General features: G+C 40.2%; 1 protein-coding gene and 1 non-coding gene across 2 annotated transcripts in view; both read left to right on the top strand.

Annotated features, from left to right (window-relative positions):
* The window catches only part of gmds (GDP-mannose 4,6-dehydratase), a 347,045-nt gene that overhangs the window by 176,949 nt on the left and 142,721 nt on the right, over nucleotides 1-27,375 (top strand). The window lies entirely within an intron of this gene.
* trnat-ugu lies at nucleotides 19,512-19,580 on the top strand. The gene has a single exon. It is a non-coding gene; the product is annotated as a tRNA-Thr (tRNA).

Below are 27,375 nucleotides of genomic sequence, written 5' to 3'. Positions count from 1 at the left end.
ACTGCACTGAAGTGTCAGCCTGGACAGCTCAAAAAGTCCCACGTGGAGTTTGAACCTTCTGACCTGGAGGAGAGAGTGCTATTAACTGAGCCAAACTGACACTGCTGTATGTTTACAATGTGTCTAAACTCTTCCAAAGGAATTTCTATTTGAAGGCCTTTTGGGGGGAGGGAAAGGCTTGATCACAGCAGTACTGTCGACCTATTTGTGAAGTCAATAATTTAAGATTGAAATATTTTAGACAAGCAAGATAATGACACCAGGACTGAAAGATACAGAGCTTTTTTTTTTGACGTTTCCACATTATTAAAAAAAACATTGAGGCAACACACAGGTTTGTTGCCATCACTCAGCTGGGCGTTGCTTTGAAAGAAAAAAAATGTGTTTCAGATAAAAACTGATCTGTGCAATAAAATTAGGGGGTCTGTGTAATTGTTGGAAATCTGATAATGTTGCTAATTTTGTGTCAAAGGTTAATGGCGTCTCTCTGCAGTTAAGTGGCATGTTGACCCAATAACCATTTGTTAAAACCAATTGGAGTCTGATTCACTGTGTGAAGAGTATATGCCTCACAAGGCTACACACTGTCCACTTTGATTTCCGTTCTGCCCTCCCCCTCTATTACACAGATATTGCAGAAAGTTGCTTTGAGCAACTTTGACTTAGTTGATGGCTAAACTGAGTCAGTACTGACAGCTAGCTTGGTTTACACTTGGTCACAGCCAGACTGGCCATTCCCTTAAATAGAAATGTTCAGCACAGAAGGAGGTAATTCAGTCCGTTGTGTCTGTGCCACACGTTTGATCTGCCCTGATACCACTGCTGAATGAAACATCTTGTGTATTCATTTCGAATTTGGTTTGCGCAAAAAATGCATCTAAATATAGATATCGCAATAAAAATGAGGCCAGGTCAGATCAGTGCACAGACATAAATATTTCCATGGGCAACATAAAAAATCTGGGAAAAATTGACAGGAGGGGAAACGACACACTCCAGGAAGACTTTGTTTAAGGGTTAAAAGTTGAATTGTGGAGCCAGACAGTTGAAGCTGCTGTGATACAAAGACATTGAATCTCTCTCTCTTGGTCTGGCTACTTTATTCTTGAGGTGTGCAACCCATTAAATGCTCCATGTTTAATGGAAATATACTGTGAATTGACTGAAAATGTATAGAACAGTGCTAAAACAGAACCTTTATATAGCTTGATGGAAAATCAAGTAAATGCTTTTCTAAAATGTAGGTTCTGTTGCAACCAGTTTATTACAAATGATTTCATTTCCTTTCAGTTTTCATGAGTTACGATTCACTTCCATGTTTTTTTTGTTTGACAGGCCAAATATTACGCCCAGAGGTCAAGTGTGTTAAGCTTTTTTCTTGACTGTTCTCTGTTTTTTGCCTTTTTAACCTATACAGTTTGGGCTATTGAGGGAGCATTTTAAGTTTTGAACATCAGAGATACCAAGTTCTTCAAATAATATACACAATATATCTTGATGGAGGCTTTTTAAGCACAGCTACTGTTGTACAGTGCAGCGTGCATCATAAAAGTTAATGTTTAGTGAGGCGATGTCAATCCATTTTTACGCTTGCTGTATTGAAGTATATCATCCCGTCAGATGGATGCACATAGTAACCAGTAACTTACATGGATAGATTTGGACAGCCGCCAGGCAGTAAGTAAATGGGTAACTTCACTTTACACATTTAGCAGTAATCAGCCTCCTGGTCAGGTTACTCTGGGCAGTCTTGTTTAATGTGTTGTTATTCCGAAAGTAAATCAGTGCTGACTGGAACTCTCATAATTTATACTTATTTGGATACATTTGTCACAGATTGTGCTTCACAGTAGTTGGCAAAGCACTCTTGGCGATAGGAGCTTGGGAACATTAACAGACGGGCAGGACACAAAATGCAAGCCTGCTCAGATTATTTGCATTCCTTCACTGAAGTTATCACTTAAAAGACTTGGGACCGCAAGGGCAAGGCTATGCACTGCGTTATGTTAAGCACAGAATTAAATGCTAATACTGTAATGTGTACGATTTTAAATTCCCAGCCTTATTTGGTCAGTTTTGTTACTTCCAGTTTACTGAAGGTTGCCAAGAATCTTACTGAGTAAAATGCCACTTTGGTGAACACACAAGTATGTTAGCTGCGGAGAAAAGCTGCCCAGCTAACTTTGACATCATTTCTGTACTGTCATTTGTTTATTGGAGGTGGGGATTGGTTGCTCTTCACACAAAAGAAGAATGAATTAAAATATACAATATAATAAGTTAGAATTTGCAAACATGAGGGAGCAGGGAAAGAAAGAGGTATCAGAGAGGGAAAGAGGATAGGTGGAGGCTTATGTGGAGCATGAACGCCGTCATGGACCAGTTGGGTTGAATGGCCTGCTTTGGTGCTGTACTTTCAATGTAATTCTAGTAAAATCACTACTCAATGAATACCAATGTGCCTCAGAAATGTCTGCTGATCTCTGAACTACTGTCATGTGGAGAAGTGCAACTAGAACTTCTGTTTCCACTGATAAGGCATCACTGTGACATAAACGTTTTGAACTGATTTTCTTGAACTGTCAAAAAGTACTACAAAAAAAACTCCCTTAAACCAATTCAGGTGTAGGATATTAATTCTGTTATTTCAGTTAATAAAGAAATCCACAAGTTCGTTGCTAGCTGAGTGTTGCTGCTGACCCTCTGCTTTTGTCAGCCAGTTCACTCCCTAAACATGCAATGTCATTTCTCTTCCTCTCCTGTTAGGATAATGCTAATGACAGACTTACCCTTTGGTACGTGAGCTATTTTGTTTAATTTTAAACCCAATAGGTCCTTTATTTGACTAAGGACTGTCCTCCCCCCCCCCCCCCCCCCACCTCCACCCCCCAAAAATGTAATTGATGGGGAGGAGCTTGCATAGTGACTGGAATGTAATTTGTGTCATGATGTGATCACGAGCAAAGGTCGGAGAAACTTGGTAGCTACCATGTATTATGCCACAAGATGTCATTGTGAGCCATTACATCAGAACATTGTGACCACTATACAATCCTTAATTTCCAATCTGAAATCTCCTTATCCAGTCACTACACTTCTAAACACTTGAAGAATGTAAATGTTCATGCATATTTCAAGGAATTCAAGTGTAGAGGTTGCAATCCCAGGATTTTGGTGATTTATTGCATAAAAGTACTTAGGAAATGTCCCATTTTTACCCCATGGTGCTTAAGAATCATGAGTGTTTAGTCTTTAGTGAACCTGAGTTAACAACAGAGCAATAGAAATGTGTGTTTTGTATAGTAATGGAAATTGATGCTTTTAATTATTTCTGTAGAATTTGCACTAGGGACCAGATCCATTATGGATAAGGAAATACATCATTACTTAAAATACAAATTGTTTACATGCTTACTAAAATCAAGGGGTTATATGGTCACTACAGTACCACACATGTCCAGCCCTTCCCTCTCTCTGCTTTTTTCTGTTTTCTTTCTTAATTTCTCTCTCCTTCTCTGACTCTCTATTTTTCAATTTCCTTGACTTTCTCTTTCAGAATTTCACACTCATTAAAGACACTTTTTTTTTAAATTCAGCAATATGGAGGTGAGTTCCTGGCGAGGTGAGAGAGAACATCCATTATCCGAAACAGACATTCAGTTATGTGGAATCTGAGCTACAGACAATTGTAATTGTAATTCATTCACAGTTCACAATATACCTTTATGATTATACGTAAAAGAAGTTTGGGAATCAAAGTAACTACCCCTTCTATTTCATGTGTTCTACTCTTTTGTATTTCCTCCACACCCCTGGGCAAATAGATGCATAATAACATGTTTCACAATCTGAGAGCAGGAAGTTGACTTGTTGCCAGATATCTTACAGTGTTGATTTGTAATCTTCACAGATGGGGGAAAAAAATACAGCTCAACCCACCCAGACTGTTTATGCATTTCCATTCTGACTGAATGGATGCTGGGAATACAATAATAATAATCCTTGCATTTGATATAGTGCTTTTCACATCTTCTAGACATCTCAAAGCTCTTCACAGAATATACTGTAAAGTGAATTAACTGTATATTTATGAGCAAAACGCAGTAGTCAGTTGCACATAGCAGTGTTCCACGAACAGTTGTGGATTGAAGTGACTAATTTATTATTGTGATTTTTTTTGAGGGATGATTATCAGGCGTGTGGAGTAAGGAAACTTGCCCAAGGTTTCGCCCTGCCGGGAATCGAACCCAGCTCTCTCGCTTGCAAGGCAAGTGCTCTAACCACTGAGCTACAGGACTCCAAAATGCAAATATTTTAAATTTATGTAGAATATCAGAAGAATCATTTATAGAAAATTGGACTAAGATCTGTAGATAAACAGATACGTCATGTACTTGTATCTCATCCCAGTACAGAAAGCTCCAGTCATCCAACCAACAGTAACTTGCATTTATATGGTGCTCTTCATACGGGATGATGTCTCGGAGCACTTCTCAGTGGTTGGGGTAGATATTGAGCTAAGAAGAAGAGCGAGAGGTGACCACAGATGCGGTTGAAGAGTTAAGTTTTAAGATGGGGTTTGAGGATAGATAGAAAGGAGTTGAGGCAGAGCGATAGAGGCAGAGTTCCAGTGGTTGTGACGAAGGCTGCAGATGGTTGTATAAGGGAGGAGGGTTTCCGCATAGCAGATTTGCCACTTGATGCAATGACTTCAATTCCAAAATCATCAGTTAGCATAAGCTCTCACATCCCAGTGTTGCACAGCACAATGAGATAGAGGATGAGGAGTATTATATATTCAGTTATATGCCAGTCAGGATGATCTTCCAGATAAAACAAAAAACAAGTCATTCACTTCATAGCTGTCTGTGGATGGCATCTCTAATATAAGCACAAATTGGCTGCAGAGTTTGTCTACAAATACTCTGTCACTGCCCTTCACAGTAAAATTGTTTGTACTACTTTGAGAGATCTCAAAGCTGATTCAAATGCAATGATTATTATTTTGCATGTGGGTGTGGATGGTCCAGCGTTTGGTTTCTCTGAACACAAAGCTCAAATGTAACATTGTCAGATACTCAAGTGGGAAAGCTTCCATCAACACCAGAGGATCCAGATTAACTCACTGGCGAATTAGGAGGTTTGAAGCAAACTGCAACTAAACAGCAGAAGATTATACGACAGCACAATATCCATGGCTGAAACCACTAGGATGATACCAGGGCTGGCAGGTTACTGCCTTCAGGATAAACTAGCTAGGTTAGGCCTTTTCTTTCGCTAGAGAGGAAACGTTTAAGAGGAGACCTAAAAGAAGGATTTAAATTATAAAAGAGTTCAATAAAGTTAGCATAAATAGGTTTTCCCACTTGTTTATCAAGTCCATAATAAGGAGACGCAAGTATAAGATACCAACTTGGGGACCTAAAAGAGAATTCAGAGGAACTACTTCACGCAGAGGGTAGTGAGAATGTGGAACTGATTGCCCAAAGCGGTGGTTGTATCAGATAGTCAAGATGCATTTAAGGGGAAGCTTGACCTTCACGTGAGGGACAATGGAACAGGAGGATATAGAAGGGGATAAGGAATGGGTGGAGACAACAACAACAACTTGCATTTATATAGCGTCCTTCACAGGGGGTCCCAGAGCGCTTTGCAGTGGCAGAGTCTGATCCCATGGGGTATAAACACCAGCAAGGACTGGTTGGGCCAATGGCCTGTTTCTATGCTGTACAGCCTATGTAAATCTAATGACCAGAAATCAGATACTGTACAAACCCCCTGGAGTTTCATGCCACATTAGATCAGGCGCAGGCTTGCTCTCTCCCCTCCTTTCCCTGTGGTAAGTTTTAATGCACTACTTTTGTTGTTTTAGCCAAAGATCAAGGGTACAAAAATATGCTGCACATTGTTGAACTATCCAGGGAATGCACAAGATGATGACACGAGGGACATTTTCTGAAGGAGTCTAAATGCGTCCAAGTACTTTTACCGTTCTGCTTTTTTTGGAAACCAGCAACTCACGGTGGGCATCATAGCCAAGCCCAATCCTATCTCAGGGACACTAGCGACAGTTGTCATCTATTCACCACAGCATCATTTAAACTAAGCGAACTCAGTACAGACAGAGCTTAGAACCGAGACCTCACTGTTGTATGACTCAGTACAACACACATTGACCTACAAAGGGAGCAAGTAGCATACAGCATCATTTGACTCCATATCAATCCACACTATCTAAATTAGAATCATTTTAGTGCTTATCCCAACGACACTCAAATGTAAGCAATGCCTCTGTCCTATTCTTGGACTGTTTATAGCTGATATAAAAAATGTCCACATTGACACGAGATCCATAGTGTAACTATTGTGCGGCGAGCCCAAAGTCAGTTCAGAGAAGAGGTGTGAATGCACCTTAGGAAAGTCGTCCTATATTACTATGCTTTGGACTGACAGTAGTAAATGCAATTGGTGCGGAGGAACAATTGAAAGCTTTCTAGGCAGTCTTTTGGATGTTATTAAAGAACCACTGGGATTAATAGTGCTTAAAAAAATGACCACTTGTTTAGCTGAGTTCTGTGCCTGCACAGAGCTTCACTTTACTTGGACTGAGCCCAGAATAGTGCAGATGCGACCAGATTACCTCCAGGCAACTTGCATGGTTTACACCATGGAACTGCATTTCGCCCACAAAATACAGTCTATTCACTTTACAGTATATTCTTTGAGACATTCTTTGAGACTCGTGGAGTCCTGTAGCTCAGTGGTTAGAGAACTCGCCTTACAAGCGAGATACCTGGGTTCAATTCCAGGCAGGGTGAAACCTTGGGCAAGTGTCCTTACTCCACACAGAGCCTAATAATAATCTCTCCAAAACAAAACAATAATAAATTTGTCATTTTCAATCCATGACTGTTTGTGGGACACTGCTGTGAGCAATTGGCTGCTGTGTTTCACCCACAAATATACAGTCAATTCACTTTACAACATATTCTGTGAAGCGCTTTGAGTTGTCTAGAAGACTTGAAAAGCGCTATATCAAATCCAAAGATTATTATTGTTATTGTTTATTATAACCACATAAATGTACAGCACAGAAGCAAGCCATTTGGCCCATCGTTTCTGTACTGGCTCTTCTAAGAGCAAAAGAGCAATTCTTTCAGTCCCGTTTACCAGTCTTTTCACCATAACCCGAGAGTTTACTCCTTTTTGGATATGTTCCACACAGCTAAAGCTTTGAATCAGTGCCTAAACTCATTTATCTCATTCTAACACAGATGTTCCGAAAATCTGGGTCATCATCCTTTTCTTAATCGGTTGGCAAAGCAAGGTTGTCATTAGTGTGATGGTGAGGGATACCGTACCACTATTTCAGAGAACAATGGAGAGTTTGCCCTGCTTATTCTGGCTAATATCCTTCCCTCATCTAAATTTACTCATCCTTTTCCCTTCTTTCCAAAAAAAATCTTCAAATTAATTGGACATTTGTGTCAGTTTGTGGAATGTTGCTGGCGCAAATTACTGTAATACTGATAATACAACATTCACTTAATTTCTAACACTCATTTTACGAATTCATAGAATGTGTTAAGCACTATACAAGTGCACGTTCCAGTTGTTGTGTAACACTGAAAAATCCAAATAGGTTAACCTGGTTTATTAACTGGTGTGATACAGTGATCCACACCTCCATGTTCGCAATTTTTATCGATCTAATGTTAGTTGGAAATCATGCATTAAATACCAGAGAGCGTAAACATTTGACAAGTGGGATAAATTTGTCAAGCTATTTGGTCCTATGTGCTTGATGAAGGAAGGAAATGTTTACCTTCATTGTAGAAATAATTATACCCATTATGGGTCTGATTTAAAAGGAACCTATGGTTCACTATGTTTTATTTGAATCTTCAACATCATTTTATTGAATTAATATGTGTTTTGTTGTAACCATTCATTCTGAAGGGTGGATTCACCACACTATCCAGCTGTAGCTTTGAGGCCAGATGATGAGAAAAGGCAGACTTCTTCCACCTGCTGATTGTGGAGAGTGCAGACTTCGTCATAGCCTTTGGGTGGTGTCTTGTCTTGCTGTCACCAGCTTCTTGCTATTGATTAATCTTGTCTTTCACCAGTCCCAGCTTGAATGTCTCCCCACAGCCTTAGTTTGTCTACACGGGTCCTCCAAGTGCAAAGCAAAGCAATCTCTTACCACAGATTTGTGTCTGAAAACTCTGTCATGTGGTGCTTCCCCCCTCCCCCCTTTCTCTCCCTCTCTGTCTTTGTTTATCCATCAGTTTCCTTACCAGTACTTATCCCTTACCTCTCAGCCGCCGGACAGCATCTGTTTAGTATCATTCTTTAGCACTACTTGTCACCACACTTCCATTAATTTCTACACGCTCTGCCATCCATCCATCCAATAAACAATTTTTCATTAACAAATACTTTTTTTGACATGGGACTCTGCATATGTCAGCTCAGATGGTAAATTCATAGCTGCTGCTTGTACTCCACATTACTGGTGTCAAGTTAAATGAGTCATAGTGAGGTTTCCAGCTGATGCTTTGAAGTTAGATGACAGTTTAAGAGCATCAATAAATTCCAGCATAAAGCTTTACATTGCCCTCATACTGCGCAAGCTAATTGCCTGATCTTTGACTTAATAGAAGTCACTGGGCTAAATAATTTGTCAAATTTGTAGTCCACAATAAATATTCTGACGGCCCAGTTTATGAGTCCTTTTATTGTGAAGCAGTATAGGTCCCATTTGGATACTGTCATTTGGAGTTAACAGCAACTATGTCAAGTGATGACATTATTCTGAAAAGTAATGTTGTGCTTACTGTATATAGAGAGGTTTCTATTGTGCAACATTAAGTACCACATGATACTGTATGTTCATTTAGGCTGTACATTGATTAAAAGTAAGAAGCCTTGTATTGTCAGTGTTTCGATCGTACAAGAGCAATTGAAAGCATATGTCTGAATTCTCCAGGTAATGGACTTGCTCTGGCTGCTAGAATATGGGCTACAAAGTTTCAATGCTTCCAAAAGTCCTAGTCTACACATTGGTTGGCACAATGAAAGTATTGTCAAATCAATCCCCAGCATATCAAACTTGATTTTTTTTTAAAAAAAGTTTCCACACATAAAAGGACAGTTTGGAAAGCTTTGATCATTTTTTGAGAATGATTTTCAGGAAGGACGCTCAGCAGATGAATAGATCCCAACAAACCTGAGCAGGCAGTGAAATCTGAATGGGCTCCTATTCTTACCTCCGCTTCTCTATCCCCACTCTCCCCGCTTCATGTTTGCATAGAATCGCTGGGTCTAAGGCATTGAATTAATAAGCACAAACTTGCTTGACTCAGTGGACTGGTGCCACTAGTTTGATGAACCTCGTCAGTGTAATTATATCATTCAGCTTGCAAAGAGGAGTATCCCTATTAATTCTCAGAACTTTATTTGTTTTAATTAAACCTGTCTTAGATTTGTTAGTTTGACATTTTTTTTAAAAGCAGCCCAATGCTTTTCCTCCATGTCCTGTGTGACCTCAATAATAATATTGCTTGGCGTTTAACATCATGTGCTGGTTGTGGGGAGTTGCTCAGACTTTACCCTTTGATCTTTAATCATTTGAGGCAGGAATGTAATTTTACTTGGAAACATTTTACAATAAATTGTGATCTGAAATATTATTAATAATAAATAATCCTTACATATGATATAGTACCTTTCACATCAGAATGGGGTTCACCGAATTTACGCTAAAGTGTAATGAGTGTAGGTGAATGCAGCAGCCAACTTGCCCACAGCAGGCGAATAGAGGTAAAAGTTGATTATGTTTTACTGTACTATGCTTCAATTTTCTTTCCAAGATCATAAAAGAGGTTAGACGAAGACGGCCTATTGCCCCGTTTGATCTCTTCCTTGAAGAATACCAAACTTACTGTTTTCCAATTACAGATGGGAATTACAATGTTTCTCAAATGAGTCTAGTATCCTGGCTTCAAGCAACAACAACAACAACAACAACAACAAGATTCCATTTATAAAGCGCCTTTCACGTCAGGAGGACGTCCCAAGGCGCTGCATGAAGCATCCTTCATCCCAATCCATTCCAGCTGTAATGCCCTCTCTATGTAAAAAAAAACTTTCCATTTCCATCGAAAGCTTATTCGATCACATCCCTGATGTGACTTGTCCCTTTGGCGTATCTGAAAGTGTTGTTCTCAATTCCATTGAGCTTCTTGTATATATATTCACAATCTCTTCTGTAATATTTATTATGAAAATCAAAAAATTATCTTCTCCATTTATTCTCTTAGCTCATTCCTCCAGCTTCATTGCTCTCCTCTGCACTGCCTGAAGGGTCTGGGTGGCCCCCTTATTTTACAGCCTAGACGGTACGCAGTATTCCAGGTGCAGACTGATAAAAGACTGAGCAGCTCGACGAATGGGGATCTGAGCGCAAGTTGTTTCATCCAAGCTATCTCAACTTGTTTGACAATGTATTCCGGCATCCATTTCACTTTATTCATTCTCAGCTGAGGATGTGTTGACATGGTGAATGATGAGCTAATTAACACCCTTAGGACTCTTTCTGTTCTCTCTTTGGCAATTTTCTGTAATTTGTCAAAGATTTACTAAAGGATGTACAGCACAGAAACTGTTCACTCGACACAACTATCCGTTCTAGTGTTTATACTCCACAAAAATCTCCACCAATTATTTTACTCCCTCCCATATTCGTCTATTCCCCTCTCTCTCAAGTGAAACTCCAGCTTCCTCTTGAATGCATCTATACTATCTCAACCAAACTCTGCTTCAGCCAGCGAGTTCCATAATCTCACTACCCTCTGCATGAAGGAGTTCCTCCTAAATTCTCTTATTGATCCCCTAGTCACTATTCTTATATTTGTTTCCCCTGGTTAGAGACAATTGTGTCTCCTGGTCCAACCAATGGCAACAGCCTGTTTACATTAACCTTTTATAATTTTAAATACTTCTACAAGGTCCTCCCTTTAAACGTCTTTTCTCTGGTAAAAAAAGGCTTAACCTATCTAGTCTATCCTTATAGTAATAACCTCCCAGCCTTGATATCATCCTCGTAAACTATGCTATACTCTTTCCATCACTGCTATTCCCTTCCAGTAGTGTATATATGAGAATTGAATGCAATACTCCAAATGTGGTCTAACCAAGGTTTTGTATATTACCTCCTCACTTTTCATATTCTATCCCGCTAGATATACAGCCCAACACAACCATGGCCTTTTGTAGCCTCATCTACCTGTGTTTGCTACTTTTTAAAAAATTATTTGATCTGAATCCCCAAATCTCTTTGCTCCTCCACTCCTCTTAGGTTTCTACCATTTAGATGAGACAGTTTCTTTATTTTTCCTGCTGAAGTGAATTATTTTGCGTGTTTCTACATTAAACTTCATCTGCCATCTATCTGCCCATTCTGCTAGCCTACTTATGTCTTCCTGCATTTTGCTGCACTGTTTAACCATGTCTCCCAGTTTGCTGACATATTTAATTTTGATTCCACACCTCCTATACCTGAATCCAAATAATTTATGTATATTGTGAACAGTAGTGAACTTAAGGATCCCTGCAAGCACCACTTTCTATTTCTTTCCAGCCTGAGAAGATACCTTTAACACCTACCCTTTGCTTTCGGTTTCCTAACCGTTCTTTAATCCATTCTGCTAACCTCCCACAATTCGACATACCCATATTTTAGTCATGAATTCCCCATGTGGCAATTTATCAATCTATAAGTTGCATGTAATTGTATGTATTTAAATATAAAATGGGGAAAAAAGCTTCTATTTTGTGTCTTAACACTTGGAAGCCTCTCGCAGCATTTGTGAAATAATTACTGTTAATAATCAAAAAAAAACAAGTGTTGTGACTTTTTGTAGGCAAGCACACAGCCATCTGTCAAGCAAGTACACATGATTTGAATTCAAGATCCTCATCCTCACCTACAAGGCCATTCACGGCCTTGCTCCCTCCTACCTCTCCGACCTACTATCCCCCTACTTACCTGCCCGTATCCTCTGTTTCTCTGGCTCTGGTCTGCTCCACATCCCCCGCCCTAACCGCCCTACCATCGGTGGCTGAGCTTTCAGCCTCTCAGTCCCTAGGCTTTGGAACTCCATCTCCAGTGCCTTCGCCGCCTCCTCCCTTTCCTCCTTCAAGGCCGGTCTCAAGACCTTTCTCTTTGACCGTGCCTTCACCTCCCCTCTCGACTCTCTACCCCCTCCTTGCTCCATCCCTTCCCTCCCCTCACCCTGACCATTTCCCCCCTGCTCGGGTCCCGACCCAACTGTCCAGCGCCTTGGGACGTCCACCCGACGTGAAAGGCGCTCTATAAATGCAATTTTGTTGTTGTTGATTTACTTTGAGAATTTGTCTCCAGGACGATTGTTAGGGCGAAACTCCCTTCTCTTTTGTTGAAGACAGTAGTGTCATGGGATCTATACTGTCCACCTGAACAGGCAGATGGGGCCTCCTACAATACAGCACCACCACCCCCAGTACTAAGACATGAGGGCTACCAACTGAGCCAATAAATCTAGGCATCTGTAGTCGAAATTGTCCAGAGATGTGAACCAGGTTTAAGTTACTCACAGCGTGAACCCTGGAAGATAGTAGCATCATAAGTATCATATATCATAGCATTTTTCACAAAGCTTAAATAATTTGTATTTAGATTCAGAACATCCTCCTGAACTATTGATTGCATTTTGCTTCCTACGGTCATTCATCCTGTAAACCAGTGTTATCTTAGTATCATCTTTTCCCCACATACATAGATAGCATTATAAATAGATGCATCTCGTGAAGCAGTAGAAATAGTCACAAAATTGATTGTCCTTGTGAAGTGATATAAATAGCTGTATCTAGTTGACTGTGCCTCTGACATGGTGTAAAAGGCTGTATCAGATAGCCTTGTGATAATGATAGGACTGCTTTGAGTAATGATTGTAAATCAACACTGCCTTAGATTTGCTGGCCAAGTTATCAATCGCTCACACTCAGATTTCCTCCAAAACTTGTAGCTCCATTGCACATTTACAGCTGCGTACACCCTATGCCACACATTGCACAGATGTCCCTGTGCAGTGCACAGTGTCTCTCTTAACTCTCCGAGAAAACCACAGTTTCTAGTGTGCATCGGCCACACACTCAGATTCTCATGTATCTTGCTATTGGGGTCAGAGGGTTGCTGCAATCATCATCTGATGTGATATGTCACTGAACCACAACTAATATCGAATGACATCTGTCAGGCTGCAATGCTCACAATTGATTCTCCGTTTATATACTGCTTAACGTAATTAGTTATTGCTTCTGTTGGCAAAGTGATTTGGAATGAGAATCTTGAAATTAATCACAATCGTATCAAGTAACGTAGAGTGTACATATAAAAAGCCATCAAGAACAACTATTTGGACTGAACTCTGTACCCCTTCATACCTATCCTTGCCAGGCTACACTGGTTCCTTATCACAGAACGGATTGACCTCAAGGTTCTCATACTCGTCTTACAAATCCTTCATGCACTGGCACTTCCATACATCTCCAACCTGCTTACATCCACTCCACCACTGGCTGGCTTCAGCCTCCTGCTTATCCCTTGTCCCCCTGTTTGTCTCTTGTCCCCTTCACTCCACCATCTGATTTTTCCCAGTATGTGCCTATGTGTTACTTCTGGAATTAAAGCCCAAATTCCAGGTGCCCTATAATTATGGTCCTCGTCTAAGATGGTGTGTGGAGAAACAGCCAGGATGGATTCATCCTTCCTAAAGATCAACTGCTCTGTTAAAAGCATTCTGCTGTGCACTCCCGTTTTTGGTTTGTGACAGCTAGCTCTCTGCTCATTTATCATCAGCCTAATTAATTCCACCCCCCGAGCACTTGGAACAAAATCTCATTTTATACTTTGATTTCTCACCTGATTCTCGGCTTTGTCAGAAGTATCAGTTCTGACAAAGTGGCAGCACCACAGGCCTCTCCCGCTTGCTCTCCCGTTTTATTTTTAGAAGCAGAGGCAGCTGAATCCATCCTGGCTGTTTCTCCACACACCATCTTAGACGAGGACCATAATTATAGGGCACCTGATCTATCCATGAAGAAGAAAGAAAACAAGCTGTTATGAATTTCAGTCTGACTCACAAACTAGTACAGAAGAAAGGGAAACTGGAGGCTAGCGATCCTGTCACTTCTCTCAGAGCCTTGGGATGATGAATCAATGAGGGCTGTGATAATGTTGGGTAAGGCCATCATGTTAGTCAGAAGAGCAGTCCAGTTTGGCTCCATATTTAGTTTGTTACAAAATAGCTCTCTAGGGCTCCCTTCCCAGGACTAGGCCATACAGTCCAGAAGGTCACAGATTTGATATTCCTTGTCTGGGCTGAGTTAGCTGCTCTCAGCTAAGGGCAAAGGTTGAGCCATTGCAATTGGTGCCCTGAGGCAAGGGAGGGGGGGAAATTAATCGAGTTTCCCACTCCTTAGGGCCCCAAATTCCACTTAGTCTTTAAGACCATTTTGGAAAAATTGGTTTTTCACGTTTGTTAAGAAAAAACAAAATTAAGTGTGAATTTAAGAATTGTCAGCAATTTTTATGGCTCAGACTAAGTGGAATTTTGAGCCTCTGATCACTACCCAGTGACCTCTGTTGGAAAGAGCATGGAGGGCATCACGGATAGACAGGCTCCAGCTGTGATGCCCTCCTCATTCAAACATCCTAATGATGCTTTTTGCAATTTAACCTCACCATGAAGATTGGCCCATGGAATCAGCTCCCAGGAAAAGTTAGTGTCTTCTGGGGAAGAGGAGATAAAATAGGCATATTTTCTTTTTTGCAACTTGCCAATATTTAAATTTAGAAAGATATTTAAATGTTGAAATATTTGCTTATGTCATATCTCTTCCTTAAAATCATTCTCTCATGTGGTGAATTTGCAACAAGTAGTTAAGGGCCAGGAGCTAGAAGCTAGATAGGTGATGTGATTCCTGCAATTTATTTTAGATACGTTTCATGGTTTCACTTTATAGTAAATCCAGTGAGGCATTTTGAGACGTCCTCCTGACAAAATCAAAGGCAAAGTCAAGGCAAAATCAAGTGCAAGGATTATTCTTACATGTGAAAGTGGATCCCATGCTTCAGCTCAGCCTGAAAGGCCATTTTATAATGAGTTTGAGGAACATTACATGAGGGGACATTACAGGATGAGGATGTTTGCAATGTCTTCCAAATCTCCACCATGCTGTCATAAGGACTGACACCAAACAGGAACTTTCATTTGATGAGAGAGAGAGATGGGGGTGGGTGGGGAGGAAGCACTGTTAGACTAATCAGTTCTGTGCGTCTTCTAGTACTTTAAGCCTGGATATCAGATAATGATAATAATCCTTGCATTTAATTCCACACTCAGGGGAAGAATGTGTGGCGCAGAGAGACTAGGAAAGCATTTTTTAAAAAAAGTTTATAAGTACAATATTTGATAAACATTTGATAAAACGTAACAAATATTTGGCAAAGAATTCTTAAAGGTTAAAGGACCCTTCTGTAAACAGACCAGTTCTGTGTGCTGGAATAGTTACACTGAAAGGAGATCCCCTCACACTACGTTACATAATCACATTGTCTCTGAAATGGTTAAATCCAGAGCTCCGAAGAGGAGACAGTAACTAGGATTGAATATTGTTTTGAAACAAATTGGCTACCGAGTATCTGGGGCGATGCATATAACTTCCTATTGATTACCTTTCCTCTCCAAATCTCCTGTATTTTTCAATCTTGTTGGGATAAAGAATGTTGAAATCGTGTAAGATGGCGGTGGATTTTTAATGCTATAAACTGCATGCAAACGTGAATCCGGTGATCAAAACCCTAAGAGGATGTGTTGGAGCCAATACTGTGCTCTACCCAAACGGCAGTTTATCTCTTCTAATTAGGAGAAGGGTGGTGTGCTGGTACAGAACGGATCCACCAAGTCAGAGGATGCGAGTTTCATGCCAGAGGTTCTCCACCTGGCAGATATCTGCAGTGACCTATTGCCATTGGGTAGGGGTGTGTTACTATCTGAAAAGTGGAGAAGAGAATCAGAAAGCAAACAGGTGAGGCTGTCCTCCTGTGTCCACTATTGTCTGGCTGAGGATTGTCTATGGCAGAGAGTTGGAAAGCAGTCACTTGCCCATGCTTTGGACTGGTGGCAGCAATAATTCTTATACAGGATAAGAGAGATAAGAGATGGAAATTTTAATGTAAGATATATTTTGCTTACCAAAATGGTCGTCTCAAAAACTGGGACAAGTTGTGTCACTGGGAAAGAGAGAGGGCATGACAGAATTTATGATGCAAGTCCTAGACACAGGAAGGGTCATTGTTGCAGGAAAAATTGTCCTACAGCAGTGAAGAATGAGCTGTGCTGTACATGTGACATATTGGTACTACACTCGGAGCAATGTAGTGTTGAACCAAAATAAGCAGATTAATCCGACATAAATCAGAGTTATTTATAAATTGTGCGGTAACACAGCAAGCCTTACTGAACTAAAGTTTGTATGCACAAGGTGTGGCAATGCCTGAGTTATTGAGACAAAGGGGGTTTTGAGCAGATTATGCTCCCTCGGCCTATTTCTAGTTGCCCTATGTGTGGAGTTTGTGGTGTGAGGAGATATGAAACAGCATGTTCTGACTTCCATAGCAAACAATGTAGTCTCTGTTGCCGAAACCTCCAGTTCCTGTCTTATTGGGTTGGAATGGTTAGTGAAGCCTAGGTTCAAAGCTCTTGGCGTCTACATATATCAGTTTTGAAGTTTTATGTATTTTGCTTTTCTTAAACATCTGCTTTTCTACTTTTACCATCTAAGCTCCCATTGTTATTCCAGCTGATAGAATGAGTAATTTGATAACTAAATTTAAGTTAATCAAATAAGTACTTGAATATTTTGGAATTTAAATTGAAAACTCTATTCAGCCTCTACTGTGGAGCAAGGAACACGGTGGTTGACAGAAAGAGAGGTGGAATATCATTTTTGGGGACTGCCACAAACTGCAGTTTAAATTAAAATCCATTTTGAGTATGTTTGCAACATACTTTCATCTTTTTTATGGGATGTCTTGGTTTTTTTGAGTGGCAAAAGATGCTTTAATTGTCAAAAGTTGTACAGCCGTGTCTGTTCATTACCATAAGAAACCAATGCAAAGCAGTCTGCTTGATTTGATGTTGGCTTACATTCAACAATCAGTTCACCTACTTTTACAAATCACATTTTTTTCCTACTCTTTTATCACAGAAGCAGATTTGTCTGGAAAGTCAAAACAATGCATGGATTGGAGAGGCTGTTCTGTTGCACCATGATCACTTAAACATATCTGTGGTATATCACTCACATGGGGTGAAGTGGGGTGGGAACTGGTTGCAGGAAATAATGTTGTTGCTTTATTTTCTTCTTCTCTCCTTCCAACTATTTCTCTTCCTCACCTGAAAGTTGTCAAGGTATACATCAGCAGCCACTGCTTGCTCTCGGGAAACTCTTGTAAATGCTCATGTTTCCTGTATGAACCTAAAGAAGCGAGGGTTGTCAGGCTATTCAAGAACGAGGGAATTTCCAGATGAGCCCAAACTTGCCCTGGCCTGACTGGGTCACTGGATAGTGATGGGGAATGGGAACCCAAGCTGATTATTTTTGCTCCCTCACCCAGAGACCCTGAGGTCGACTGCAGCATTCTTACAGCTGCCCAAACTGAGATCAGCTAACTCAGGTCAGAGCAACGATATCACCTAGGACTGTCCAGATTTACACACCTCTATTTTATACCAGACAATGCCTTTTAAGTGTCAGCTTAGCTCACCCTTGCACACCTCTTAGTCAGGAGGCTGTGAGTTCATTCCCCACAGCAGGACTGGGGGAGCGCCTCATTGTTGGAGGGTGCAGTACTTCAATATAATGGTTAAACTAAGGTTATGTCAACCTATTTACATGGGTGTTAAAGAAACCATGATAATATTTGAAAAGAGAAGAGAGTTCCTCCTAAATAGCAATCCTCCAAACAAAATTGGTCATTGGCTGTTTGTAGGACAGAAAATATAGCCACCGTTTACAAAATAGTAGCTATATTTGCCTACAAAAAACACTTGACATTAATTATCGTAAAGTACTTTAAAATGTTTCAGAGCTGTAAGAAGCTACCTCAAATAAAAGTTGCTTACTTCCTTATGTTTCCCAACGTATGCCATTTGTGGAATAATAGCTGTCTTCATAATTTACTCAGAGTCCAGTTCTTTCTTAGAATTAATTCCACTCGGTTTCCCTCAGTGACAGTCTGGAAACACTGTTTTCAGTGTTTGGCACTGAGCTGGATTACGTTTCTAGCCCTGTGATGCATTGGCATGGTACATTAATTGCAAGGTTATAAATGTACATTGAATGGGTTGGGGAAAGATTTTGGGCAGGGACTGGATTCCTGTTTATGGCTCTTGTGGTAACGCCGCATACTGGCACTAGTAATATTTATTTATATTCTTCTCACATTTACAAGGCCACTGAGTCACAGATCTTGAAATTAAAACATTCCGTGACGTTTTAGCAAAATATACACAGCAGTTGAGACTGCTATATCCATCCAGAACACCTAACTTTATTTCCCACTAAAGGGGTTTTCAAAGTGATTGAGAGAGAGAGAGAGAGAGACAGAGAGAGAGACATTATTTAAGTATTCTCTGCACTATGGATAGTTTCAGTTAAAATGTAATGAAGATACTGTAAAATTGTTGATGTGTGACATAAACAGAATCCTATGCTGTGTCATCAAATACAGAATTTATCCCACATAAACCAAGATTAACAGACCTCACTTATATCTAACAACATGTGTAAAAAACACATTTTTGAAAAAATATTAAACTCTATTTTTAGTCAACAGGTGTCATGGCCAACAACAGACTCAAATGGTTGAATTTAACGATTTTAACCCTTCAGCCACAGGCAGCTCCAGTGAACTCTGTTACCGCACAAACCAGCACTTATTCCTGTTTTTTTTAAAAAGTCACTTCAAGACATTTTAGGGCTGAAAACAAATATTGTATAGCACTGTATAGTAATAATGTACGCCAGCTCAGTTGGTAGCACTCTTCCCTCCAAGATTGTGGGTTGAAGAGTCAAGATTTGGAACCCATACAGTCTGTGCTAACACTCAAGTGCAGGGCTGGTTTTCCTGCATTGTTGTATTTGCTGTCCTTCAAATGACAAGTTAAATCGAGGTCCTGTCTGCCTGTCCAGACGGATCCTGGTGGAAGTCGTAAAGATCCATCCCATGGCATTATTTGAAAAGAGAAGGGAGTTTCTCCCAGTCTCATGGCCAACAATGCCCCAAATGGGATTGGTCATTCACACTATGGCTGTTTGTGGGACAATATATACCCTTTAAAATTATTTACTTCTGCTCTGCCTGTTCTCGGTTTCCCCTCTTCTCCTTTCTACAACGGAGTCCTGTAGCTCAGTGGTTAGAGCACTCGCCTTGTAAGCGAGAGACCTGGGTTTGATTCCCGGCATCGCGAAACCTTGGGCAAGTTTCCTTACTCCACACCTGATAATAATCCCTCCTAAAAGGATCACAATAATAAATTGGTCACTCAATCCACGATTGTTTGTGGTACGCTACTGTGCACAATTGGCTGCCGTGTTTTGCCCACAAATATACAGTCAATTCACTTTACAGTATATTCTGTGAAGCGCTTTGAGACGTCTAGAAGACGTGTAAAGCGCTACATCAAATGCAAGGATTATTATTATTATTTATTTTACATTTGTTGTTTCTAACATATTTGGCAAAGTGCTCCCTTCTACATTTGCTGTTTTTCACACATTTTCGTGTTGTTTTGTAGCTGTGTTATTGATTTTAAATGTTACATGTACACTATTTCCTATGTGCAAATATCCCTGGATCTGTAGTGACTGCCTGAAGATGGTAGCTGGGTTGGTAATGTTTGGTTAGTTGACTGAAAACCTGGTTTTCCAGGTTTTGAGGAGATGACATTTGACCGGGTCACACTTTAATGTGTTTTCTGGGCTGTCAATCCAAACATCCAGTGAGATAACTTGTTCTTGCCATAGCATGCCACAGACAATGGTTAACTGCCGTGATAGTGGGTTTGATTCACTCCATGGTACAGGTAAGAGAGCATTAAATGTATATAATCTATGTATAATGCAATGCAATGGTGGAGCTGTCTTTTCTTTTACGAACGACATCCGTGCAATGCACTTGTTCAGGATACTTAAACATGAGTACCTTGTGTCATTTACTCAGTCCTGGAAACATATTGTCTTATAGTTTATGCTGCGGTGGATATATTGAGCCAATATTATCTTGGCTGTAGCTAAACATTTACCAAGCTGTCAGTTATCAATTGGCAAGAGAAATTTGAACCACAACTGGGATCTTCCTTACCACTAAATCCTGACAGATACCAGATTTAGCTTAAAAAGACAAAACTGCTCTTTGAAGTGGTGATTGAGTGAGCATTTCCAATTTGTCAGATTAAAGATGTGACAATCTTGGTTATGGTTTAAAGGTAGCAGACAAAGGTGAGTTTTACATTTCTCCACCATGAAAATGCCCGTCTTAATTTCACTGTTTGATTGTCTCTGTCTGTCTCTGTCAGTCTGTCTGTCGTTCTGTGTGTTTTATTTGTTGCTTTTCTGTCTGCCTGTGTGATGTCTCTCTGCAATTTTCTTTTTGTTGGGAGAATTCTTTCACACTTTGGATATCTAATTTCTCTTTTCCATACGCTTAATTATATAATAATCATTGCATTTGATTTAATGTCTTATCACCTCATCGAGACATCTCAAAGTGCTTCACAAGATTTTACTCTGAAGTGTTGTCAGTGTATTTGTAGTGAACATAGAGTCACTACACTTGACAACAAGTCCATGTGAAGAACTTTGAAAGGGTTCAGTATTCTAGGGGCTGTGTCAAATTCAAGCATTTTTAAGTGCGCTTAGAGTGGCTACACTAATTCTATCTCTGATTTTATCTATTATGATGCTTTAATTCCCTCACTCTTTGGTCACTTGGACCAGGGAATCTTTCTACTGGGCTCCTCTTAACCCCACAAGCCAGAGCCCTAGCAGGTAGGGTGATCCTAGCTGGACAAGCAGGGGAAAGCTTGCCAGAAAGTGCTATCAATGGAAAGCTATGTACTTTTAGACTTAGACTCCAGCAGTATCCAAACTTGCCCTCTAGGGACACCAAGCCTTGGCTCTTGCCAACCTGCGCTTATTACACTCCAGTATTAGGTAAGCAGGATACACCTTCCAGGGAGAGAGTCGGCATTCCATTCCAGATGCAGAGAAATCTCTATGTCTGGGTGACATATATCTGTGGTACTTAGTCTGGTTTAGAGAAGCACAGGCACGATGATGGGGTCCTGCATATGTCAAACACTGGCCAAAATAAAATGTGTTCACACTTCATCATCAATTGTCAGATTTTAGAAGAGAATTGCTTCAAAGTGCTGTATGTCAGGTACTGTACTTATTCATTTTCAGCTGTATCTCAATACTGGGTGGGGGCGGGGGGCGTGGGGTGTGAGGCAGGGGCTGTTTTAACCGTTTATCACTGAAGGACACGAGAGTTGCTAATTGATATCCCTAATCAATTTCCCTGGTGTGAAGGATGAAACTGTAGGTTAGAAAGGTCAAACCCAGTTTGCAGATAAGGACGATCTCTCCAGCTTGTGCCCAAGGTCTGTTTTTTCCAGTTTTCGCCTGTGTCAGGTTTTAGTGAGTGATTTCAGGGTTGTCAGGAGGCAGTCACCGTATCTGTGAATCCCTGACTTCGGGGCTTCCCTCCCCTCCCCCCTTCTGCACGCATGCACGCACACACACAAAAACCAATGCTTCTATAAAAGAGTAGTTTCTCATGGAAAAGCCCTGGGGTCTAATTTGCAGGTTGTGCAAACCAAGTGTGAACATGTTTGTACTGAGGGAATTGCAGGTGCCTTTAATTAAGTTTGTAAATGTTTCAATGATTCTGCAATCCATTTCATTAGTTATTAATTACATAATTAAGGGCATCTGCCATTCTTTCTGTACACATGCCATTCTTTACACATGGTTAACACAGCCTGTAATTTAGACATGCCTGTGTTTGAGCTATTTCCTCCTTTCCTCCCCCAGCATTAAGAAATTGGCATTAGAAACATCTGAAAATAGACCCATTTACCTCCCACAGCTAACTGGCTGAGATCAATAGTAAAGCTTGACTTTACGTATTAAAAAAATCACTGTTGTGGGTCTGTGCTGGGGATGGGGCAGAGAGAGAGATTATCTGCCAATAATACTGTCACACTTTCATGCCATTTATACAAAGAAAAACATGTTTGCATCGATGTGTCACACATGTGGATCAAATTCTCAGAGCATTAACTAGGATGTTCTGCGGGCAGTAATCCAGTTAAGTTTATAACCGCACAGATTTTCCAGTGCTGCGGTAAGACTCTAGTTTGCATATTTATATATTCCATCACTGTTTTCTGGTGTTTTAAACAAGGAATCTAGAAATGGTGCCAGGGAGAAGGTGAAGGAGGGACTCTGGCCCAGCAATCAATTCTGATACAAATGGGAAAACAAAAAATACCTTTTTGATTTATTCTTCTCCAATAAATGCCTTGTATCGCATCTCCAGTCCTGCCCAGTTAACAACACAACTTCAAGTGTGTGTGAAAACTTTTCCTTTTTTTAAAAAAAAGGGGACCTCTTTCGTGATCATAAAGTTGTTAGTGTTACCAGTGTTTTTGTGGGGGGGGGGAATCAAAAATTGGAAGAAAATTGGGAATTCCTCCACCTTGCTTCACTGGGAGAAAAGATGTGAATTAGAGAAATTATAGGGGCCGAATTTCTGCTTTTCTGCAAATGTAACAACCTTGGTGCCATGAGCTCGTTTTGGGATTCTCCTATTATGAGTACAGAGCAAACACTTGGTGATTTGCCCAATAAGCAAAAAGTCCAGTCTACAGTGTGTCAAGAGACAAATAAAGGAAATAGAGAAAAGTAAAGCAAGGGGGTGAATGTGCAACCTGCTAATGATGACTCCAAATTAGCAAACGCCACTGCTCCAAGGAACCAAAGATTAGTCACACCAACCCACAGGACTCCACTCCAGAAGTGGATTGTGTTGGTGCAGAGTTCCTGTGGGTTGGAATGACACATGTGTTAACCATGTAGAGTCATTATTTGTGATTCTGACTATATTTAGTGAATTCAGATACCAAATACCAAAGTTTAAACTGCAAGTCACAGGGAAACAAAGAATGAAATGGTGTACAATCAGGCAGAAAGTGAGAGAAAGAGAAGTTGGAAGGTTTATTTGAAATGAAGAAATACTGTGTGTGAGAGACATTTGAATCCTTAGATTCAATGCCTGAAGAAATTAGCTAGATACTAGCAGGCATTTTACTTGTATGAATACACTTTGCCTTGTAATCTGATCTATAGCCATGCTGAGTTTCCACTTCTTGCAATACCAATTAGAACAGAAAGAAAAAGCCATCCTCCTTGGCTCTGCCTATGTCTCCTCACATCTGGCTCCAACCTCCCCAGCATATCTCTCAAACTCACAAAATCAATATATAAACTAGGTGTGTGATTGCTTTAAGCCCAAGACAGTGTATTCTTGATGACGGGCCAAATGCACTCGTCTTTATTAGCCCCAGTAGAGAGACTGTCACAAGCTTAGGCTCGATGGGCCAAATGACCACTTTCTGTGCTATAATTTCTATGATCCTGCATTCCAATCATACTGCTCCATTTCAAGCAGCATATTGCTTTCAAATACAATAATTGAACTGTTACATTAATGTAACTGAGAGGTTGTGCAAGCTGTGCTGTGTGACACTGTGATACCGCTTCTGGGAGGCTGATGTTTTGGGGCTTCAGCACAGAAAGTGCATTTGCTGAGCCACAAATGATCCTCTTCCCTGTCAGTTCCGGAACAAGTAGTTGTTTTTAATCTTTGTCATTACCTTGTCACTCTTTTTAAACTTGTTTTCTATATTAAGGATGGTGAACTCAAAATCTGTGCGGGTCTGTGCGAGAAAGTTGTTTTTTGTAGAAGCAATCACAGGTTAACTCATTGTAAAAAAGAGTGTTCCTGCCACTTTACTTGAGTGCGTTGTTCTTGCACAGTGCCAAAATCAAGTACCAGGGTAACTTGATACCTATTCACTCCTGTAGCAGATTGTGCAGCAGACATCAGAATTAATAGCTGAAGCAAATGTGAGCTTCATATAAAGTCATTGAAACTTTCCAATGTAATAAACTTGACACATCAATAATGTGTTCTAACTAGTGAAGTTTTCACAGATGTTTTCAATAAGGTACCTGTAGTCCAATATGACTTTTCTCCTAACATTTCAATGTTGGGAACACTGTTGCCTTTTATCCTTCTAAATCGTGCAACTTAAAAGATGTATTGGATTTAGGGTAGTTTTGTGGGTGTCCTATAAAAATTTCCAATCCCAGAAATACTTTATCTACCATGTGCTCGTGTATGTATGCATTCCTATATGTGCAAGTATATTGCAGTGTTGTATTGGTTTAGAATTGGCTAAAAAATGACTAAATAGTCATATAATATTGAAAGAAAGGTTAGTTCAGAATTGATGTTTGATGCGATTGCTTTAAAGCTAAAAAAAACTCAGATGTACTAAGTCTCATGGTGTTTATTGCTTTGCAAATAATTCTCTTATTGGATTAAAGATGAGAGTAGCCAACAATTTCTTTTTTCTTGAAGGATGTTTTGAATTGTAAATTAAACAGTGCTTTGTCCTTGGATAATTGTGTGCTTTCTGTAATAAATCTAAAGGCACAAAACAAAGCTGCTAAACCCACTCCCAACACTTCAAAATTGCCAACTTAACACCTAATACCTCAAAATTAATTTGTGGGGTGAGAGTGAGGTCAGGAATGGTTCACCACACACAATAACCTCCCTGCAATTCATTTCTAGAACTTCGCAAATGAAGTTCCGCACCTTCCCCTTCCCCCAACCCCAAACACAGTTTGTGCCTTTGGAGATTTTCTCACTATCATTGCATTGCATCAATCAGCTAAGACTTGAATGCGCTGCTGCAGCTGGAGTCAAGTGAACGCTGGATACCTTGAGGACAGTCTGTGGCGACATTACTGTCCTGAAATGTAACCCTATCATCCATAAATAGAAATGCAAAAATATTACCTTCTTCAGCAAAAAGCAGTAAACAGTTTGAAACAGAAATGCCTCATTTATTTTTTCCAACAGAGCCCGAGAACAATTGTTCATATAGCTCCATTAACTGGCACCAAATGTCTGATCGTCTCCTCATGTTGTTAAAAAGCCTGTGCACCCAGCTTTTGCCAGTCATGAAATTCTACCATAACTTTGTTTATATTGCAGCCAATGCATCAGTTAGATTAGGTCATCTGAGCTCAGGTGATTGAGGGCTGTATTGGGGGCCCAGAAGGTTCTGGATTTCAATCCCAGCGAGTGACTGGGTGACTGTCACCCATTCCAGGTGATAAATGATTTCTGTGTATACAGGTAAAATGTAATCAGACTGTCTCTGGGGTTTAGTTGGCCCCAGTCGGTGAAAAAGTCCCTGCTTGCCAAATATCAGGCTTTATGTTTACCATTACCATAAAGTGTTCATGGATTTTCATTTATAAACAGATTATTTCTTTAGTTTCTGCGTGGAATGTTGATGATTTGAACAATGCTGAATAGTGAACAGATTTTGCTGCTGGAATTCGAAAGTCACTTTGCTGCACTTCAGAGGTTCCTCCAGCCCATCTCGCCTCCCTTATGTGTTATACTGAGGTTCAGCTGAAGGTTGTTGCAGTGAAATCTGAAATGCAGTTGCTCCCCAGCTAAGACCAGGGTATGATGTACTTGCATATTTTTGTCGATTTCAAATGTAAGCAGAAAGTGTCACAGAATACGAAAAAAGAGCCTGGAATTTATTTTTTTCCAGCCTTTTGGATTATTTTATGAAAAACAAATACTGTAACAGTCCTACGTCTTGTATATTTGAACAGTAAGAACATAATAGTGTCGTTTGATGCCACGAAATATCCAAGCAATTGATTCCAGTGCTTTTCCTTTTGAAAAACAAAACTCTGTTATAATTTTTTCTTTGGCTATTTTTGGCCCCCGTTTGTAATTATTGGTCACTGGTTCTCAGCCGCACAGCTGTGCACAATCTCCAGTCAGTCTGGGAGCATACTGGACGAGTTTAAACCTTCCCTGGGGCACTCGAACATGCAGCAAAGTGTTTGCTAAACCTGGTCCATGTGAATTTGAGTTCTGTTATTGAATGATGAGTAGATTTTCAGACTGCTTGCTAGTCTTCTAACAGATGTTTTGGGCTGGTTCACAGCACTACTGTTCTGACCAAAAGATCAGACTGAGCAGAGCGAGTTAAAATCCACCTCTCGCTGTTATGATATGCAGCCTTTGAGAGAATGCATTGAAATATCACCTTTGGCTACATTATACGTGTATGACCTCAAATTCTCCAGGGCACATGTTATTATAAGATCTGCCAAATATTGTGTGTATAGATATGAAGTTTATTTAACTGAATTTTACCATGAGGATAACTACAGTATTAGTTCACTTCAACAACCTTTGAACATCGCTTTCTTGGTTTGACTTGTGACTATGGACACTTGTTGGCAAGCTGGGTGGAGGAGTTATTAAATCAGACTGTGTCAGGGACCTGAATTGACACAACAACAATAACTTGCAGTTATATCACACTCTTCACACACTCTTCACGCAGGACAGCGTCTCGGAGCGCTTGACTCACCCAGTTGAAGAGACGTGATTAAAGCATGTGAAGGTAAGAGAATGAACCTACCTGCAGTTAAGCTGCATATTGAGAGTACTGTGTACAGTTCTAGTCGCCGCAGTACACAAAGGATATTGGAGAAATTGAGAAGATACAGAGGAAGGCAACCAAAATGATTGAGGGAATAGAAGGACTGGACTATGAGGAGCGACTAAGTAAATTTGGCATGTTCACGCTGAAAAAAAGATTGAGTGAGAGGTGACATGATTGCTGTCTTTAAGATTTTAAAGACATATAGATCATGACAGGCTGTTTCAACTTGTTCAGAATAGTAAAACCAGAGGACAGGGCCTACAATTGAAGGGGGGTAAATTCAGAACAAATTTACGGAAACACTATTTCAGTGAGCAAATAATGAACCTGTGGAACAGGCTCCCTAGAGAGATGGTTGAAGCAGGAAGTGTTGATTCTTTCAAACACAGGTCAGATAGTTTTCTTTTAGGAAATAACATTATGGGAT

This window comes from Callorhinchus milii, unplaced genomic scaffold (assembly GCF_018977255.1).
Source record: "Callorhinchus milii isolate IMCB2004 unplaced genomic scaffold, IMCB_Cmil_1.0 Scaffold2, whole genome shotgun sequence".
Classification (NCBI taxonomy): domain Eukaryota; kingdom Metazoa; phylum Chordata; class Chondrichthyes; order Chimaeriformes; family Callorhinchidae; genus Callorhinchus; species Callorhinchus milii.
This window is presented reverse-complemented; position numbering and strand designations above follow the sequence as displayed.